Here is a 19,756-nt window from a genome sequence, read left to right on the forward strand (position 1 = left end):
ATGATTTCTGTCTTTCCTGGGTTGATTTTCAGGTTGTTGGCATCCATCCAGTCAAAGACTTTTTTTAGACAGTTGGTTAGGGTTGAATGGTCGGCATCTGTGTCTTTGATTTTGTAGATGATCTGAGTGTCATCTGCGTAGTTGTAGCATGTAATGTTGCATTTTTTAAAGATTCTGATGACAGGAGTCTGGTAGATGTTGAAATATAGTGGAGATAGTGAGGATCCTTGTGCTACTCCACAATCGTTGACTCGTGGGGTGGATTTGAAAGGTTTTACCCATATGGTTTCTGTTCTGTCTGCTAGGAATGATTTGGTCCAGCATAGTGCTGTGTCTGTTATGCCTATGTTTTCTAGTCTTTTGGTCAGGGTGTCGTGGCTAACTGTGTCAAAGGCTGCAGAGAGGTCGAGCAGAATAAGGGCTGAGGTAGTGTTTGAGGTCGTCCCGGATGGATAGTAGCGCTGTTTCCGTTCCACTCGCTGGTCTGAAACCGATTTGAGCTTGGTCCAGCAGGTGGTGTTTTTCTACGTGTTCTTGGGTTAGTTTATATACGTAGGTTTCTAGAAGTTTTGCTGGGTAGGGGATGTTAGAGATCGGCCTGTAGTTGGAGAGGTCATCTACGTCACCACTTGTGTTTTTTAAGAGTGGCTTGATGTAAGCTGATTTGAAGATCTTCGGTACAGTCCCTGTTGATAGTGATAGATTTAGAAGGTTTCTGTAGTGTTCTGCTGGCGGTACAGTCCCTGTTGATAGTGATAGATTTAGAAGGTTTCTGTAGTGTTCTGCTGGCGATCCTTGCGCGAGGATTGATTTGTAGATGTCTGGGGGACATGGGTCCATGGGTGATCCCGCTTTCTTGCTTTGTATAAACAGCATTGCGAATGCCTCTGCTGATATTTCAGGGAAGCTTCGGAGTTTGTGTTGTGGTTCCTAGTTGTGTTTGTCGGGTTGTATGGTGGGGTTGGGTGGTCGCTTTTGTATTGTTTGACGGATGTCATTGATTTTTTTTTTTTTTAAGTGATCTGCCAGGTAATTGCATAGTTTTTCTGAGGCGGTTGGGGTGTTATCACAGCCTGGTGGGTTTCTTATTTCTTCAATGATGCTAAACCTTTCTTTTTGTGTGTTGGTGGCATTGTTGATTCTGTCATTGTAATGTCTTTTCTTTGCCTTTTGAATTTCATTCTTGTATGCACGGATTTGTTTCTGGTACAGTGTTTTTTTCCCTGGGTTGTATTCTTTCCTCCATTCCAATTCCATCTTTCTGTTTTCCTTTTTCATGTCGTTTAATAGTGGGGTGAACCATTTTGACATTGCTCTTTTTTTTGATGGGGTGAACGGTTTTTCTGGGGCAATCTTGTCTATCGTATCTCTGCTTTTCCGTCTAGGTCAGCAAGCTCCAGTTCTGTAGTTGAGGGTTTCGTTAATTCCAGTTGTTCGAATAGGTTGCTTTTTTTTAACGTGTTTCCAGCTTCTTTTGTTGGTGGTTGTGAGTTTCGGGTGTTGGATGTAGGCTTGGATAGGCAGAGTGATCACGAATGGGACGATGAGATGGTCGCTCCATAATATTTGTATCAGAGGTGCTGTGGTGATGAGTTTTTCTTTGGCGAAAATTGCGTCTAGGGTGAGTTTCATGGTGCTGAGTTGTTCACTTAGTGAGTTTTGGGAGTTGGCGTGGCTGTCTTCAAACCAGATGTTGAAGTCCCCCAGGATGATTAGGTGTTCGTGGTTGATGGCTAAGTTGGTGATGGCTTCTAGTTGTTGACGAATGTTGCATCAGATGTTGGTGGTCTGTATACCAGGATGAATGTGATGTTGGTTTTTGGGCTCGCTGTTAGGTGTATTACCATGGTTTCGCAGTTGAGGATGTTGAGTGGTTCGTCAGTTTTTATTTTCAGGTGTTCTTTGAATGCTATAGCGATGCCTCCTCCTTTTTTGTTTTTTCTGTTTATGTGTAGGCATTTGAAGCCTGTCGGAAGGCAGCTTTGGAGTGTGATTTTGTAGTTGTCGTCCATCCATGTTTCTGTGATGAACAGGATGTCAATGCCGTTGTCGTCGAGTAGGTCGAAGATCTCTGTTGAGTGTTTTGACATGGATCTTGCGTTTATTAGATTACAGTGAAGTTTGGAGGTGTTGTTTGGTTTTGGTTTTGTCGAGGTCGTCTTCCGTTCGGTGTTGGTTTCCTTTTTGGTCGGCAACTTGTTGGCCGTGGGGTTTGGGGTGTCGGCGTCTTCGAAGAGTTCTTCTAGGTTTTGTCTTGGGTTTTTTGTGTTTTCATCGGGTTCGTCTTCCGGGGGTTGTGGTTGTTTATTTGGAGGTTCCTCTTGCTTTGGTGATGTAGGGGGTTATTGGGTCAGTCTGTTTGTTGTTTGTGTTGGTCATCCTTCTTTTACTTGCTTGTGTTAGGTTGATTGATGTTGCTGCTTCTAATGTTGGGTTGGATTGCTGTGGTGGCCAGTTGTCTGCGAGGTATGGAGTTAGGTAGAGGGATTTTTCTCTTCTCTGAGTTCCTTCGGTTTGTGTTCCTGCCTTTGGGGGTCCAGTCTATGGTTGTTCTCGGTTGCTGTTCTGGCGTGTTTGTTCTTTCATCTCTTCGTCTTTTCCTCGGTCGGAATTGGTCGTTTGCGGGGCATTGTAGGATTGAGAGTTGTTAGGTCTTTGTTTGGTTACGTCTAGTTGGTCCTGCTCTGGTCTGGTTGTCTTGTGGTGTAGTGGCTGGTGAGGGGGTGTCCGCTACTAGTTTGGGCTCTCTGTGATTGGTATTCCGGCTGGAGTTGATGACTCGTTCAGTCGCTGTTCTAGGAGGGGAAGGAGGTGGTAAGGGTTATTAAATTGGGTGTTATCGGTGGCTCTCTTTACTGTCTGTCTCCCTAAGCGCGGGTCACTGTGGTGAGCAGGCTGTGTGGGTTGGAAGGGTATCTGCTGGTTGGAGGGTGGCTTGGACGGGCGTAGCTTGGACTTTCGCCTTGAGATGCGGGAGGCCCTAGTCAGAGTGACCCACCACCGTAATTGGCTGGTGGTTTCAGTCTCACTTGAGAGTTTGCTAAGTGTGCGAGTGAGCTAGATTTGAGATACCTGAGAAGTGGGAGAGAGGCTAATCAAGTTTGAGACACCTGTATAGTAGGAGAGAGGCCTAACAATGCAGTTTGGAGATCACACAATGCAATTTGGGCACGGAGGCCCTGCTATCCAAGCAGTTTTGGGGTCACACAATGCAGTTTGGGCACAGAAGCCCTGCTAAGTTTGAGACACCTGTATAGTGGCAGAGAGGCCTAACCGTGCAGTTTGGAGATCACACAGTGCAATTTGGGCACAGAGGCCCTGCTATCAATGCAGTTTGGGGCAATGGGCGGTGATTGCATTGATCAACATTGGTTTGCCTAGTGGCCAGGTATCTAGGGTAGAGTTGTACCTCTCCCCAACCCAGGCCACCCTACCTTACGGGTCCTCGTAGTTGCTGGTTGACGGCTGGCCACTGGCTTCCCCTGCAGACACCTGCTGACACTTCCTGGAGCCGCCTCTGTTGGAACCGCCCTTGGCCTTGGGGCCCTTAGCCGCAGGGGGCTGCCCTGGGAGGATCAGTGATGAAGGGCTCACAGCCCAATCAGAGTGGGGGTGGGTGGGTGGATTGGGAGGCGGGAGGGGAGCGGAGACCAGGAAGGGTGCGGGTGGGAGAGGGATGCTTGGTGGGCCTGGGGGGCTAGTTTGGCCCAAAAAAAATCTGAGTGCTAAAGGCTAAAGTAAGATGAAGCCCTTTGCACCGTATCCATTAGAATGCAGTATTAGGAATGAATGTGGCATTTGTTTGGTTCCATGTCATTTTTCTGATTTTTGAAGGTTGCGCATAAAGAAAAAACAAAAAAAAAATAAAGAAGATTTAGTTCAATTTTATGCGGGCCTCAAAGAGACAAAAAAAGACATGACAAAGGGGTTTTTGTTTTTTAAAGTTGAGGGTTTCACCCCTCGAGCCCCCCCTTTGCTCACAACCTTCGAGGGCAAGGACTAGACCTTTATACCTGGTTTTAGAAATCAGGTGCGTTTTGAACTGCAAAGGTAGAGGTTTGCAAAAATAAAAAGCTTGGGCCCTGAAAAAGTAGAAAAAGCTCTTAAATCCTTAGGGGAGCAGAGCATTATTTGGGTGGAATATTGGAATGGCACACAGGCAGAGGAAGTGATTGTTTTATTATGCGACCCTTTAGCCACAACCAGAATCACAAGGGCACAAACATGTTATTGAATTTAAAACAGTGGTCACTCACACAAAAGAGTCTTGGTGAACATCACAATTTTGTGTTTTGGTGAAATTGGACAAACTAACCATAAGGGCATCAGGTAGGCCAGGGAGAGCAGAGCTGTGCCCAGACTGGGTTCAGAAATGTCCCCCAGCCGGATTTCCCTATAAAAAAGTCAATGTGAGGAGTGAAAATGCCAATGTTGCCCAGTAGATGTCTCCATCACCCACGTTTATAATCACCAATTCCAGACATTTGGAGTTCGATTACATGAGAGTATTACAAAGAATACATCTAGACAATACATTGCTTAGTTTTTGAAGAATAGTATGTTTATGTCCTGTCATAGACATAATTAAACAAATATAAATCTAGATTTTCTTTAAAAGAGCGGAGGTTTAAGAATCTGCATTTACCTAGATTTACCCTTGGCACCAGGGACACACTGTCTTCTGGGCCGCTCCTTTGGTTACACGGGACACACATCTATCAGAGATTCCGTGGATACTTGCGATTCTTGGGTCACGCCAGACAGTGCTTAAGACTGCCCACAAATATTGGTTTCAACTCATTCGTTTCCCCCGTGGATTTCTTACCACATTTTAACACACCGCCCAAGGTTGCCATTGCCATGCGTCAGAAGCCTATCGACTCTCATTTTTCTCTTTGAATCCCTGTAGCTTTTTCTTTCGCATTCGAACCTAGGAAAACTGCCAGTGGCAGATTTTCAAGAAAAATAAATCCTACTTCGTGGCCTTTTTACACATTGCCTGTGAAACGTGAGAGCTCGGATTTGAAGCACTGCTGAACAGTCAAACTACAGGGGGAGATTCGCGCAGGATACAACGAAACCTCTGCTTAATGAAGCTCTGTGTGCTTGTTACGAAATGGCAGAAATTAGAATAAGCCGCGAATTCCCCAAAGGCCTGCTCGGCTGATGGAAGCGCCATGTCTGGGACGGAAAGGGGTTCGGCGTTTTGTTTTTTTGGCCAGCCAGAGACTCTGATAAGTGGCTCATCCCTCACCCGCATCTCCTGGGAAAGCCGACTCCACCTGGAAACTCTTCTGTCCAAGGAGGAGCCCTGGGGAGGCAGTCGCTGGGTGACACCACTGCACCTGAGCGTCGACGGCTGGCACCCGCGGAGGAGGAAGTACTGTCTAATGAAGGAGGATCAGCCAAGCAGAAAACAATGAGCGCTCTGAGGAAGAACAAGGCCTCGCCTGGCACAATCCCCAGGACGCCAACCTGGGAAGCAAGCAAGCTCCCAGCCTTCAGGGAGAACACAAAAGCAGGCCCAAGCAGCCGGGCCTGCTTATTTCACAAAGCCTGAGGAGCACAAGGAAGCTGGACTGGCCCCCAGAACAAGGGGTTGCATGGCCCCAACTGTCTTCAAGATCTTGATTGAAAAATACCATAATGGTGATAAACGCAGAGCCGGGGACATAGTCTAACTACGGGAACGGGACCAATCGTAGTAATCCTCTACAGCATGCAGAAGCACCTTGGTGGAGTGGGGGAGGCAACGGTTGGCCAATGGGAAGCTGAGCGGCCTGATGGTGCCATCATGGGAGGTTGCTGAAAGACGCAATATAGGAGGTCTCAAACGAAAGGGGCCAGCACCTATAAGAGGGGGAGCAACACGCTACTCCCCCTCTTTTGTCTTGATTCAACCCAAAGTCCCAGCACCACCAAGAGCAGCACAGCTACTGACTGCAATTGGGGAGCAGCACTGGATTGAAAAAAAAAATGGATTGTGAACTGCAGAGACTAAGTCGCTAGAAGCTTGTTGAGGCGGGAGATGGTTTTAAGAGGAGACCAAGAATGTGGCTCAGTACTCTTCCGCTGAGGGCATCTTAAGGAACCCACATCAGAGATGATCGAATAGAACAATGCAAGGAGACATGGATTAGTATTGTTGCCACAGGGTGGCCAGACACATGGGGTTATGGGAAGTGCCCCAAACGGATAGCCCAACACATCTCGAGCCCCTCAGGCACCCAAACTATACATTTACAGCACAATGCTTTTGTTTCAGCTCTCCAAACACTGCTTCAAGCTCCGCTGCATACATGCTACCTACCATGTCTATTTATAACCCACTATTCTCATTTTCCTCGAAAAGACTAAGGTCTTCAGATCTCTGAGAGGGGACACACCTAAACTCGGACATGGACACGGGCTTTGAGAGCACTATGGTGTGGATTCTGCACCCCATCCTGCGCATAAAACGCACGTCTCCCCTTTCCTAACTGTCGGGTAGGAATTTCAGGACACTCAAATGACTAGCAGGAGCCCGCTGAATTTTAAGTTTCACTCGTAGAAAGTATAGGGTGCAAGCGGTCTTCCAACAGATAATTCCATACTACACATTATCTTAATGCAGCACTCGACCGTGCATACCGCTGCCCTCTACCCATCCACCCAGCAGCATCTCGATGTGACAATACTGGTATAGGGTGCGGGGGGCGGGGTTGACTCCAAACCCGAGATTGTGGGCCATAGAACACATGTGCAAGTCAAGCAGCACAGGATGTGTGCGCCGACAGGGGCAATTAGGGGCGGGGCGGACGTCATACAGCGCTTAAGTTTAGCTCGTGCTGGAAATTGATTTTTTTCATTAGAAGATCTGACTAGGCACCAGCTGAGGGGAAATGGGAATATGTGCAGGGGTGGGGGCTACTCACCACCCCATAAACATTTGCCTCAGCCCCGATTCTTATAATGCCTCCAAAGTAATCGCACGCTTCATACCCAAACCATCACTGCTGAGGTACGAAGTGTACCCCCATAGATGTCACATCACCCAAACTATCAGCAACCTTGCCAAGCAATTTTTTGTATATGCTCCATGTAAACTGTAATTATACGCACAACTTTGCCCACCTGGGGCCCATGTAACTGGTAAAGCGCCCTGATGCCCAAGGGGTTTTGTGCACTTTACAAATGCAAAATAAATAAGTATAAAATGTGCACAACTTTTAAACATTTTTTTTACCGATCCAGGAAGATCTGACCCATTGCCAGCAGAGAGAATGGGCAGACGAACACCAGCAGTTACCAACAGGCAAGACTGCCAGAAATCTTTAAATGGCAATTTGTGCCCAAACTAATAATTAAATAGATCAAATCCAGAATAGACAGATGACTCTCATTGGCAGCATCACAGAATGCAAAACTGCTTAAGCATTTAGACAACAGACCAATTGGAAGCAACGAGAAAGGTGTACAAGCTGTACTATAGATGGTGGATTAAGATTAGAAAATACCAGGAATGGGTCTGTATCCAGACAGGCTGAGATTAGAAGAGAGACATGGTTTTAAAGTAGTGTTGCCATTAGAGAGCAAAGGAACAAGTGGCTGTGGTGTGCAACACTATAGCTAGTGAAACTGAGTGAGGCGTCTTTGAAGATCATACTTATAGACCAAAATCACTCTGAACGGCAACCATTTTGAAAGGTATTGGGACTGGCAATTTTGGCAAATTAGGCAATGCAAGATTAAATGAGATGCCCAGGATCACACATTGATTAAGCAGTGGTGCTGGGATTTGCACCCACTCTGCGATTTCTGCACTTTACCGCTTTCTTTTCCAGTTCTTACCATGATCTAAAATAATCCCATTTTTAGAACTGACTTGGAAAGTACACATTATATGATCATTTTTAAAAACAAAATGTTATAGAAGTGTATAATGCAAAACTGGAATGATTCTAGCTTCATTGTCTCCATCATCAAGGGATGTATATACGTACCAGCATACAAACTGAATTTATAAGATTTTATCTTGTTTATTTTAAAGATTTAAATCCACCCAAAACACAGGCTTGTGAAATTGTTATTTAATAACATGCAGAACAAAAATCTGACTTGCACAAAAAGCAAACGATTTTTTGTGTTAAATGCACAGACCTTGTTATGCTTACCCGAGACCACCAATATCTGGTCTGCTTTCTTCTGTCTAAAACCCCTTCCACTCAAATGGCCTCTATGAAAAGAAAGCTCAGGTAATGGGTGAAAGTGCCTCCAGCATGTGAAAAGGCAGACCTTTTCACAGAAGACCGCACAGTAATGTCAGTGATAGGATGATTTGCCCAGGATCACTGTCTCGCCTGTTGGCAAAGACAGTAAACAAGCAAGAACATTTGGTACCGCAGTCTTGAATTTGGATACCTAATCACTCTCCGACCTAACTCTATATGCTCATCATTGGAGGTGGCTGCCTATGATGTACAGTCCCCATCTGAACAAACCAATTTCTAGACCTTCACCACACCAATGCTGTTTGATTTTATAGCAACCACTATCGGGTGCATGTGCATTGCATAATAGCACCTGTAATGAAACAAAACAAAGTACATATACCTGCAGGTTTATCAAATTCAGACATAGGAAAGGCTGAGTCTGCCTTGCTGGAATTTGGTATTGTAATCTTGCATATCAACACAGATCTCTGCAAAGAGTGCTTAACATACTGAGCTATGCTCTGAACCGTCGCGGCACTCAAATTTATCAACATGCATTTCAACTTTGGCTATTGCAAATGATCAATATAGCCACAGAAAGGTGAGAATGCTGCAGGCGTTGTGCCATAGTGAATGCACAAGCTATGTAACACAGAAAGGAGAAATTGATAAGAGCAAAATGTACTTGTCGACAACAGACGGGCACTAGGTTTAGAGCCTCAGCAACACACCATAAAATAGCCTAACATGTGCTATTAAAGTTTGGTAAACAATGAAAACCAACTTCTTTGGCTCAGGTAGGCTTGTGACCCCCCCCCCTTCAAGGCGGGGGCCCATGGCAAGGGCCCCCTTTGCCCTCCCATAAAGACGTCTGACTTCCACGTTCCCATCCACGTTCCCATCCACATAGCCATCCACATAGCCCACAGGAAGTTACTCAGGTTTACAGTGGAAAACAACCATTATCTATTCAAGGTGCTGCCGTTTGGGCTTCGGTCCTCTCCAAGAACATTCACAAAGTGTTTGGTGCCAGTGGCGGTACACCTAAGGAGGATGGGGTACCATGTATATCCCTACCCCAATAGTAATTGCCATCAGTTACAAAGAAATCATGTATAGCACCCTCCAACAATTTAGTCTTCTTGGGAGCGCACTTCAATACAGGGGCTGAGTCCAGCCCTCACATGAAAGGGCACAGTCCGTTCCCCGCCTCCTAGCCACATCCCAGCCAGGAACCAGCCTACCAGTAAGAACATGCACGCAGCTGCTGGGTGCTATGTCATATATCCCACTCATTCCTCATTGCAGGCTTCGAATGAGACCGCTACAGGAATTTCTATTAGACCAATGGGCTCAAACAGAAGGGACATGGAACGACAAGGTGGAGATCACAGTGCACCTTGTTGACCAGCTTCAATGGTGGGCCAGCTTCACATAACAAGGGGAATGCTACTTCAGGAGACCCTGTCTCAGCAAACAGTAATAGCAGACGCATCCCTAACAGGACAAGGCGCCCACATGGGACACTTTCCTCTGCTGGGGCCTCCCTCTGGAACAACCTCCCTCCCTCAAACTTGAGCAGAGCCACCTCTGGTTCTGGAAGCAACTCAAGACCTTCCTTTTCGCTTCCATTTTTTCTCTTCCTCTCCCTTGCTGATGTCCCGGACTGCTCCGCACACTGGTCACCTGGCCACCCACTGAAACTCTGGGCCCAGGCTCCTGCATGTCCAGTTACCCTTGCACTGCCTCCGGGCTCCCCCAGCACTCAAGTGTCTGTATCTGCGACCCTACAGTCCCTTGTCTCTCTGCACTTATGAGACACCCTCCGGCAGCACTTTTCGAGTTACCTGCACTTCTCCCTGAACTTGCGCAATCTGAATGACACAAGGCCTAGTAAGATCGTTTTTTTTGTCCTCCTTCTGTACCCTCTCCTTGTCTTGTCGCGCCTAGAAACACTTGTGTACAGGCGAGTTATAAATTACCTATCATGATCAAAGGGAAATGGAGCATGGAGGAATCCAACTTGCACATAAATATTCTGGAACTGAGAGCAGTATTCTGGGCACTTCAATCATTTCAACCGGTGCTCATGGGGAAGGTGGTAAAAGTGTTGACAGATAAAACTACTGCCATGTACTATATCCGAAAACACAGCGGTACCCAATCCAGAACACTGTCACAAGCGCAAACAGTGGCACTGGACAAACAGCAATCGCATCAAGCTACAAGCCTTCCATCTTCCAGGCAAACAAAGTAGAGGATCAGCTCATTAGGGCGGCGAACCAATGCCATGAATGGCAGATATCAAAGGAACAGGTGAAATAAGTGTTCAAAGAGTGAGGCACACCCCCAATAGACCTATTTGTGACGTGGGAAGTGCCCCAAATTCGCCAGCAGATATCCAAAGAGGGGGCCTCTAGGGGGCGCATTGAAGCTGTTCTGGGGGGGGGAATGTTTGCCCCCCTCTCCCGTTGATATTCAGTTCTTCAAATGCTGTCATTCTCATAGCGTACGGTGAGGCAAACTTGGTATTCACACCTTCATCTAGCACAAGACAAGCCAATCCCAGGGAAGTCACCAGATTTACTCTCCAGAACAGACAAGTGCTCCACCACGATCCAGGGTCCCTGAACCTCAATGCTCGGCTCCTGATTTCATAAAAGCTGGCCACATATCAATGCCACAAGTTTGCAGGGAGATGTTGCTTACCTGAAACTACTGTTTTCCAGCATGACATCTTTCATGGATTCTCATGCACCCTCCGCCTGGGTGGGAGAAAGAGAGGGAACATGAGAGAGAAAGTGAGCAAGAGAGAGAGAGACTGGGGCAGCGTGTACGGTTGCAGGTTGTTTTGCCTTGTAAGGCCTACTCCAAATTCTACTGACAAACCATCTCCCCTCTAAGATCTCCTACCACCTCACTCTGCACACACAAACCCCTCCACAGACGGCCACCATAGGTCTAGTCGTGAGTACATCAATACTAACCGAGCCACAACTAAGCTTTCCCTTTAGGCCTGTCACACTCTCCCACATCAGCAGCTATCAAGACCCAAAGCCCTGCAAGCTATCCGATCTTGGGCTCTTCCTCCTCCTTCTCCTACTCCTAAGTATCACTACCAAACCCCTAGAAAGCAGATTGGCTCTGAGGAACCGGGTAATTCTGACCTGCACCCATCAACACCAAAGATTTCAAATCTGCCTTTCACTGTCCCAGTAATGGTATCCTGGCGTTTACTCGGTCTGGTGCAATTTGTAACGGATCTCGGTTTGCGTGGGGTGGAGGAGTGGTGGTAAATCCCCATTGGGTCAGCAGTAATAGAAATGGGCGGAAAATGGAGTATTTTACCCCCAGCAAAAAGCTGGAGGTAAACTCTCAACTTTCTGCCCAACTCATGATTTGACCAGCCCTTAAATGGGGCGGTAATAGCGGTACCACCGCATTTAAGGCTGAGGCCAAACTTGCGATGAGGCCCAACGAGTTCAACCTAAGTCTGTCTGTCCAAAACATAGGCTTGCCCTCACAACTAAAGATAAACTATGTGTAGGGATGTCAATAATCAAAGAAATTGTGACTAACACAAAGTTATGAGTTTCTTCCAGCTCCAAACTTCCTTCTCAGCTCCCCTTCCCCAAGTTCAAGAAAGTTCCACAAAAGTCTCTAAATGACCTTGCTCAAGTTCAAAGCAGTTACACAAATCCTTCGGGTTCCCTTCCACAAGTTCAAGGCAACATAGTTCGAAAGAAGAGTCTTAAAGCTTTGTTCTCAAGACAACATTGGCAGTTCCTCAAATATCAGGGTTCCCTTCTCCACAACTTCAACTTAGCCACTTGTCCTTGTTTTAGTCTTTTCAAAAGTTCAACTCCACTTAAGGCCAACCTGATCCTCCTTCTGGATTGCATCAGCAGCTCGCTTACAGTGCTTCTCCTTGGCTTGATTCACAATGTCTTTTGGTTTTTGCAATTTAGGGCTCACTAGTCTAGGCCCAGATATCGGACCACACAGTCCACCCATCACAGGTCACGCAACCAGGGTCCCTAGGCTCTTCAGCCCAAGCAGGTTCTCACACTCGCTTAGTTGTTCTATGTCGGCCTCTTGGCTTTGCCATAACGTGTCATACACCTATCTGCACTGTATCCATTCATAAAATTCAACTTGTGATGGTTTTACTCATGCCCACTTCTCTGACTCTTTTGGATTTGCTACCATTCACCTGTTGTACTTTAACCTATTGGGCCTCATTATAAGTATGGCTGTATGGTAACAACAGTGCCGGTAAGCTACCAGCACCGTTGCTACCGTACTGCCATACTATGAGCTGTGCTTGCGGGCGCCTGTCAGACCGGCAGGTCTGACCTGGCGGGCAGAACGGCACCCACGAGCACAGCTAGTCGGATGCACCGGCACTGTGATTGATGGTGCCAGTGCATCCAAGCTCCAAGTAGGGCTCAATGAGAATGGGGCTCTACTGTTACCGGCACCCGCGAAAGGGCCATTACCGGGTCCGCCGAACTTGCCATGACCCGGTAATTGCCCGTTCGCGGTTGCCGGGTCCGGATGCAACTCCGGCGGCAGCCGTGCCGGTTTTACCGGCACAGCTACCGCCAGGGTTATGAGGCCCATTGTCTTGGCTCCTGCCAGCGTTTGTTCATTCAGCTTTAGTCAACACAATTCTTTATACTCTTCTGGACTTGGCAATGCATGTTCAAACCATTTTCTCATATGATCGACAGTTCAAGGGTACAACAGCTTCCATTAATATTATCTGTTTTCTCCCTTTACTTTGGCAGTACTTTCTCCTTTTAGACGCGTTTTCTTAATTGTCTATTGGCTTTGGCAATGTTGGCTTAGCCCCTCAGTCACTCTTCCAGGCTGTTCACTTCCATAGGGAAAACAAAGTTTTTAGCGTGTCTTTCGGTTGCTTGAGTATGTTAATTGGTGCAACAAAGGATAGATACTTTGTACTTTATCACATTAGTTTGCTTCATTGAAGGATTGGCTCAACAATGAAAAGAACTTTGTTCGCGTAAAACGTCACTTGCTACAATATTATTCTGAACTTACGATCGCGTACGGATTAGCCCCAGAGCGTTTCCCTGCTTACTCACTGGTTCTTCTGCTCTGATCCATTTCCAAATTGGTCTTCTCTGTTCATACACTAGGCAAGTGCCTGCCCTCCTTCGACTCCAACTGCTCAGAAAGGAGATCAGTCTACCCCTATGACACTCTGGTGTTTGAGCAAAACCTGGAGCCCACGAGCAAATAGATGTGTTTTCTTGCTTGAAAATGGCCCGACACTGCTCCGCTTCCTGCTGCGCGACCTCTGCAGCAAAGAGCCCTCGCTCTTAGACCAATCTCGAGATCCGACTACACCTGCACAGTGGTCGTGATCTCGGCGCCCTCTGCTTCAGCTAACGGTTGACCACAGCTTCCATTCCCACCACGCCGCCTCCTCTGCTTCAAATGTATGCTCTTCTTATACATCGGCAACCCCTTGATAGGTTGCAGGTCTGTGTTCTGAATTGGACATACCTGACTGTATTTAGAGGGCCAGGCCTGACCTTCACAGCACTCTGCAGGCATTTTCCTCGTCTCAGTACCAGAGTGGTGAAATTAGTCACTATCGTTTACTACTCCTAATCACCTCTTCCACGTCCCAGTACTGTCATAGATAAATTGTGAGAAAATGAGGGGGGATGTTTCATAATAGCCCATAAAGGCCATGAAAGGGCTAAGTTGGTTTTCAATAGGGAAAGGGAGATGCCATGTCCTACCTACTTTGCCCCTAATCCTACTTTTCTTTACCCTTTTTCTGGTGCCTCTAGATTGGTGATAAGTCCTGGCCTTTCCTTGGTCAGTGGGATGGGGGTAGCAATATGCAATAAATGCCTCTGGGATAGACGGTTCTTCCTGAAATGGAAACCTGGGATACCGCATCTCGCCTGCGGACATCTCATCCCCAATCCCTATTGGCTCTCCACCCAAGTGATCCTCTGTCACTTCTCCACCCCCAGGGTCAGGATCCAAAAGCGATTTCCTGGCCACCTGAGAAGAGGACACAAGGAGAGTAAATGTGAGGACGCCCTCAGGTTTCTCACAGAAGCTCATGGTATATTTTAACGGTGGGTAGCTCATGGTATATATTAATGGGGGGGGTTGCTGCTGGTATATATAAATGCTAGGTACCGCATGGTATATATTAATGCTGAGTAGTTCAAAGGGGTCTGTGCTTGAATTCCTTTAATAATTTCTTTAGAGCTCTTGGATCTCCTCCCCTCGGTTGCTGCCTCACCTGGTCAATATATTGTCTCAACAGGGAGGGATAGTTATTTACTGTTCCTTGTTCCTTAGCAGTTTGGGTCCTGATCTAAGGCCAAAGTCCCTAGGGGCCTGTCTGAAGAAAACTTGCAGATTATTTGACATGTGAGGAAGCTTTCAACATGGACTTGCTTCTGCTCATGATCCTTTCACATGAATCCAGTAGAGGCATTGCTCTTTGATTTCCAATTCCTCCCAAACCAGCATTAAAGTTAATTCCTGTTGGCACTGACCTGTCGGCTATCGGTGAATAGAAGAATATAGGTTCAACTAAGAAGCCCAGGGTTAGCTATTCTCTTTATAACTAACTTAATACTTTTTAGGGGTCACTTCTTCATGGGATGATAGCAATATTTCATCAGTTCTGGCTCACAACCTTTGAACCCAGAGCAACAATGGATTTAAAGCTGGTTTCCTGGAAGGCGGCCTCTTTGGTGGTAGTAACTCCTTTTTGACTGAGGTGGTAAAAGAATTTACATTAATCAAGACTTCATCCCTTCCTGTTTTCTTTCCAAACACCTCATGCGATGCAGACTGCTGCTAATCTAGGATCCCTCCTACCCAGGAGAAGAGGGAACTGGTCAAGTCTGTCTATGAAAGGGTCCTCTGAGGAGGCCCAGAACCTGCTCTCTGAGAAGTGGCAGATAGAAACACAAGGTTCTGGACAGGACTAGGATTCACCCTCCTCTATTGGATCTGTTGGCCTACACACCAAGGGAGGACTTGATATGATGGTGTTTCTAGACACAGCAAGACAAGGGAGGGAAGACAGAGGGAGGACCAGACAAACTATCTTACTAGGCCATGTGTAATTCAGATCATGCAATAACGAAAAGTGCAAGGGGAAAGGGAGGGGCGAATTGCAAGGGAGAGGGGAGGGGACACAGGGCAGTAAGTCCAGCCAGGGAAACGCGGCTCTGGGTAGTGCAAGGAGAACAAGGGACTGTAGCGTTACAGTTACAGCCTGTAAGTGTGTGGTAGGCCCAGAGGCAGTGCAAGGGTGACTGATCAAGAAAGAGCCTGGTACCCAGTGAAAGGCTAGCCAAGCAACCAGTCGGTACAGCAGACAGGTAGGTCAGCAGGGGAGGGAGCGAGAGAAATCAGAGATGAAGAGGTAGGTTTTGAGCTGCTTCCGGAACCTCATGTGGTCCGTCTCACGTTTGAGAGGGGCAAGGAGGCACCTGCAGAGGAGAGAGATCTACCCCCCACTCTCTGCCTGGAGAAGCATCTAACCCTTAGAGATTTGGAGGTAGATGAGCAAAGGGCTCGAGAAGGAAGGCATTTTGGAAGAGAGCGTTGGATGTAGTGCAGGCCCCAGAAACCCTTGTGAACAATTCAAAGGGTCTTGAACTTGATTCTTGCAGCCACAGGGAGCCAGTGGATAGATTTCAGGACTGGAGAGATACGGTCCCTGGGCTTGAGGCCAAGGATAAGTCTGGCAGTCATGTCCTGAATAACGCAACGCTGAATACCCCAGTCAAAATTCCATCACCCATCCCTCCTACTCCTCTTTGATAATCAGAAACATGGGCAGCCAGGTTCATATTCCCAACTCCTGCGAGTTCTGCTCCCACCCGTTTGTTGCCCTTTAACACCGAACCGCAGCATCTTGTCCGTCCGTCCCCCTAAAGTCCACCCCCAGCCAATCTGTGGAGGTGCAGTTATTTTCCAAATTCTAAGGCCTCAGGACAACGCAGGTCGTGAAATCCTATTTTTGACCTAGCCAAGGAGGCGCACCCTACTTTTATAGTAGCCATAGCAGGCAGATTCTGGAGCCGTCCAGGGTATCCTGAAGAACCCCAAAGATCCTAAGGTTCTAGCTTTAAATCTACACCAGATGGGCCTATATTTACCTCTGTGGGTTTGTATGAGGCAGGACACGAGCATCCTATGTTGGCTGGGGTTCCATGGCAGAATGTCAGGTGGCATGAAGTCCTGGACCTCACAGCCTCAGATACTCCAAATGGAGACATTATTCCATTACAAAAGGCCACGTTGAACATTTGTTGAGAAGCCTGCCTCCAACCAGGGTTCAAAGATGTGTAACTTTAGATAACAGAAAGCGCAATCCTCAGTGGTTGCAGTAATCGTACAGTAGAGCAAGGTGCTATCAGCACCCGTTTCCCTGCTGGGAAAATGGGGGAAAGGGGCATTCTCTACACACACACACCCCCCGTCCCCCCCCCCAGATTTGGGGTGCAACGGGGCATACATTAGATGCTTACCATGCGAGTGGTCCTTAAAACGTGCCATTTATTTCCAGCATCTCTTTCAGGGGATGCCGGGGAATAGTTCACATTTACAGTTAGTGGGGAACCTGTGACAATGTTGAGATCCAGTGAGCGGGAATTTTAGGGGAGTGCTCTCTAGAGTGTGATCATGACGACGGATACTGGACTTGGTGGGTTCAGGGATGGGGGTGGGGGGTCATAAGCAGTGTGAAAACAGTCGTCTTTGAAGAGGATGGGCTTGAATTAATTTCTGAATTGCCGAGGGTTGGGCAAGTCTGATGGGCGGTATGAGGTTGGGTGGGGGGGGGATATTGATGGAGAATACTTGTCTAATTATAACCGTAACATGTGTATTTAATGTTCCTCAGGCCTCCCAAGACAATATGGTGACCATCAGGAGGGAATATAGTGACCATCACAAGGGAATATGGCGCCCATCACGAGAGAATATGGCGCCCATCACGAGAGAATATGGCGCCCATCACGAGAGAATATGGCACCCATCACGAGAGAATGATATGATACGTTATTTATAAAGCGCTATGGCATTTTATACTGAGAAGAAACACGGTTCTTATCTTTACTTGAATCATTTGAGAAGTGAACTTTACCTGCAACTGTGCCAGGAAGGCGGAATGTCCATTTCATCGCGATTTTATTGTATTTTTGGAAACTGATCAAAAGCAGTGATATTCATCAGTGGTGTGAATAAGTCTTTTACTGAAGCCACACTTGCGTTCTCCAGGTGCTTTGTCTATCTTGTTTGTCATTAATACGTACAATCAATATCGAACCTGCTGCACTATGTCAGATGTCAAGAAATAATGTATGTGAAATGCAATCAAACCAATAAAGCTTTGATAGGAAATAAATGCTCCTTGCATGGGTGAAATTTTAGGGGGGGGGGGACAAGGGTGTTTGTCCCATCCAACTTTGGTGGCACACTGTCATCCCCCCTCATTTTATATAGAGGGAACCCAGGGGCCATGTTTGCAGTCCCGGCACGGGGTGCCGTGCCATTATGTTCGGGCCCCGCGCCTCTGCCCTCACCCTGCTTGGCCCGACTAAAGTCAGAAACCATGTTGCTGGACTGGGTGGTGGTGGGACACACTGCAGCTGAACGCCACTGGGCTGCCGCATGCCTGTCGGTCACTGAACGTGTTGCTCTTTGGCTGCGCTGTAGCGCTTGTGCGACAAGGACCAGGATGTTCTCCTGCAGAGCTTACTGGTTTCTGTCTGCAAGGAGTGCGCGTGCAGTGGAACTAAGGAGAGCAGGCCAAGAAAGACAAAGCATTGCAGCACCGGCACTGGAAGCGCAGTACTTTTATTTGTGTGTGTGTGTGGGTCTTTGTGTATGTGTATCAATATGCATGCGTTATGTGAATGGTGTGTATGGTGTGAGTGTGCAGTGCATATGTGTGTTGTGTCTGAGCGAATGAAGGAGAATGCATTGTTTGTAGTGTGCAGTCACTGCATGGAGCATGAAGTGTGTGAATGTTGTGGCTTCTGGGTGCGTGTGCGAGAGTCGGAGAAGGTCATACTCGGGTGTGACTGGGTGAATAGATGTGACTGGCAGTGTTGTCTGTGTATGTATGTGGTGCTGAGGGCTCAGGCTGCAGTTATGACATTTTGTATGGGCATCTAGGATAAAGCAAGCATGACCTTTTTGTTTAAATTTAAAGTGTATATAGTTTAAACAAGTTAACCTTTTGCAATATAAAACAAATACATGATAATGCACATATTTTTCATGAAGCTTTGAACAATACAAACGTAAAAATGCAATGCACTGATCAAGAATGTTAACTAGTTATCCTAATACAAAGGGAAAGATGAGCTGAAAACAGAAACCTAGTTTACTTAAAATGGCCTCCATAAAACGTAAAACGCATATAATCTTGATAAGAGTACTGTATTTGACCTAACCAGTGATGAAGTTGTAGCAATGTTGTGCATGCATGTAAAAGTGAGCATAGACATACGAATTTTAGAAATGTGTATTTGTACTAGTGGATTTTAGGATACAATGTGTACAATTTTATGCAATTATTCGTAATTTCTTGAACAAAACGTAGAGAGGGAAAGGAAGCACTGCATCACGGGCCCAATGCAATGGGTGAGAAACAGAATGTTTCATCACTACACTCAATCCACCAATACAAAGCAGGTAGCACAATGCCCGACCAAACAAAACTACAACTAAACAACAGTCCCAAGGAAGTTCACCCCATGGAAATCAATGAACCAGTCAGGACAGAAGGATACGAAAGTCTGAATACACACGCTTACCAAGACGGATCCACTAGGAGAACACTTCAACACGACCCTGAACCACTCAAAGCCTTATCTGACCAGGGTCACACTAGATCGCCTGAGAATAGATATTACCCACCCAGTCCCCCACCTGAAGACTAGGTTCAGACGCACCCACCAATCCAGCTATACTCAATAGGATACAGTTGGATCAGCGCAACACCACCAAATCGAGTCGGCCCACGAGAAACCAGCAACATCCGAACCCACAGGTATACAACTCTTAACGGAATCATAAGTACCTGAACCAGGATACAGACCCCACTAACCCAACCCTCAATCTTCTGCATACTTAAACCCACACAAAACCACACAACCATCTCTCTCCCAGAAATCCGCACGCACTTTACCACACTGCATCAACAACACATAAACTTCACCCACAGCACTTGAGGCCTTCTTCCGATCCGATACTAGCACCGAAGCCCAGCACTCGGTGTATACCGAGCTGAAGCTGCCAACAGCACACCACTTCTCAAACTCTCCTTCTACCCTCCTCCCGACTAACCCTACCCCACCCTTCTTGTTTACAGATCCGCCAGAGCACCTGGGGACCAATTCCGTTGGTGACGGTGCACTATACAAGTACCGCTAACATAACATAATTTTATGCAATTATTCGTAATTTTTTTGAAATTCTATGCACTTTTAACAAATGTGTAAAGTTTCTTTTTAACTAAGCAAATTAATAATAATAAAAAG

The 19,756-nt window shown here is 46.8% G+C and overlaps 1 protein-coding gene across 1 annotated transcript in view; it reads left to right on the plus strand.

The window, feature by feature from the left end:
- LOC138521811 (E3 ubiquitin-protein ligase TRIM39-like) overlaps window positions 1–17,613 on the plus strand; it is a 256,777-nt gene extending 239,164 nt beyond the window's left edge. The window contains exon 9 of the mRNA XM_069634927.1: window positions 17,110–17,613. The gene's annotated coding sequence lies outside the window, so the exon portion shown is untranslated. The remainder of the gene's footprint in view (window positions 1–17,109) is intronic.
- The last annotated feature ends 2,143 nt before the right edge of the window (window positions 17,614–19,756 follow it).

Source organism: Ambystoma mexicanum, chromosome 13, assembly GCF_040938575.1.
Source record: "Ambystoma mexicanum isolate Mex_15411 chromosome 13, UKY_AmexF1_1, whole genome shotgun sequence".
NCBI lineage: Eukaryota > Metazoa > Chordata > Amphibia > Caudata > Ambystomatidae > Ambystoma > Ambystoma mexicanum.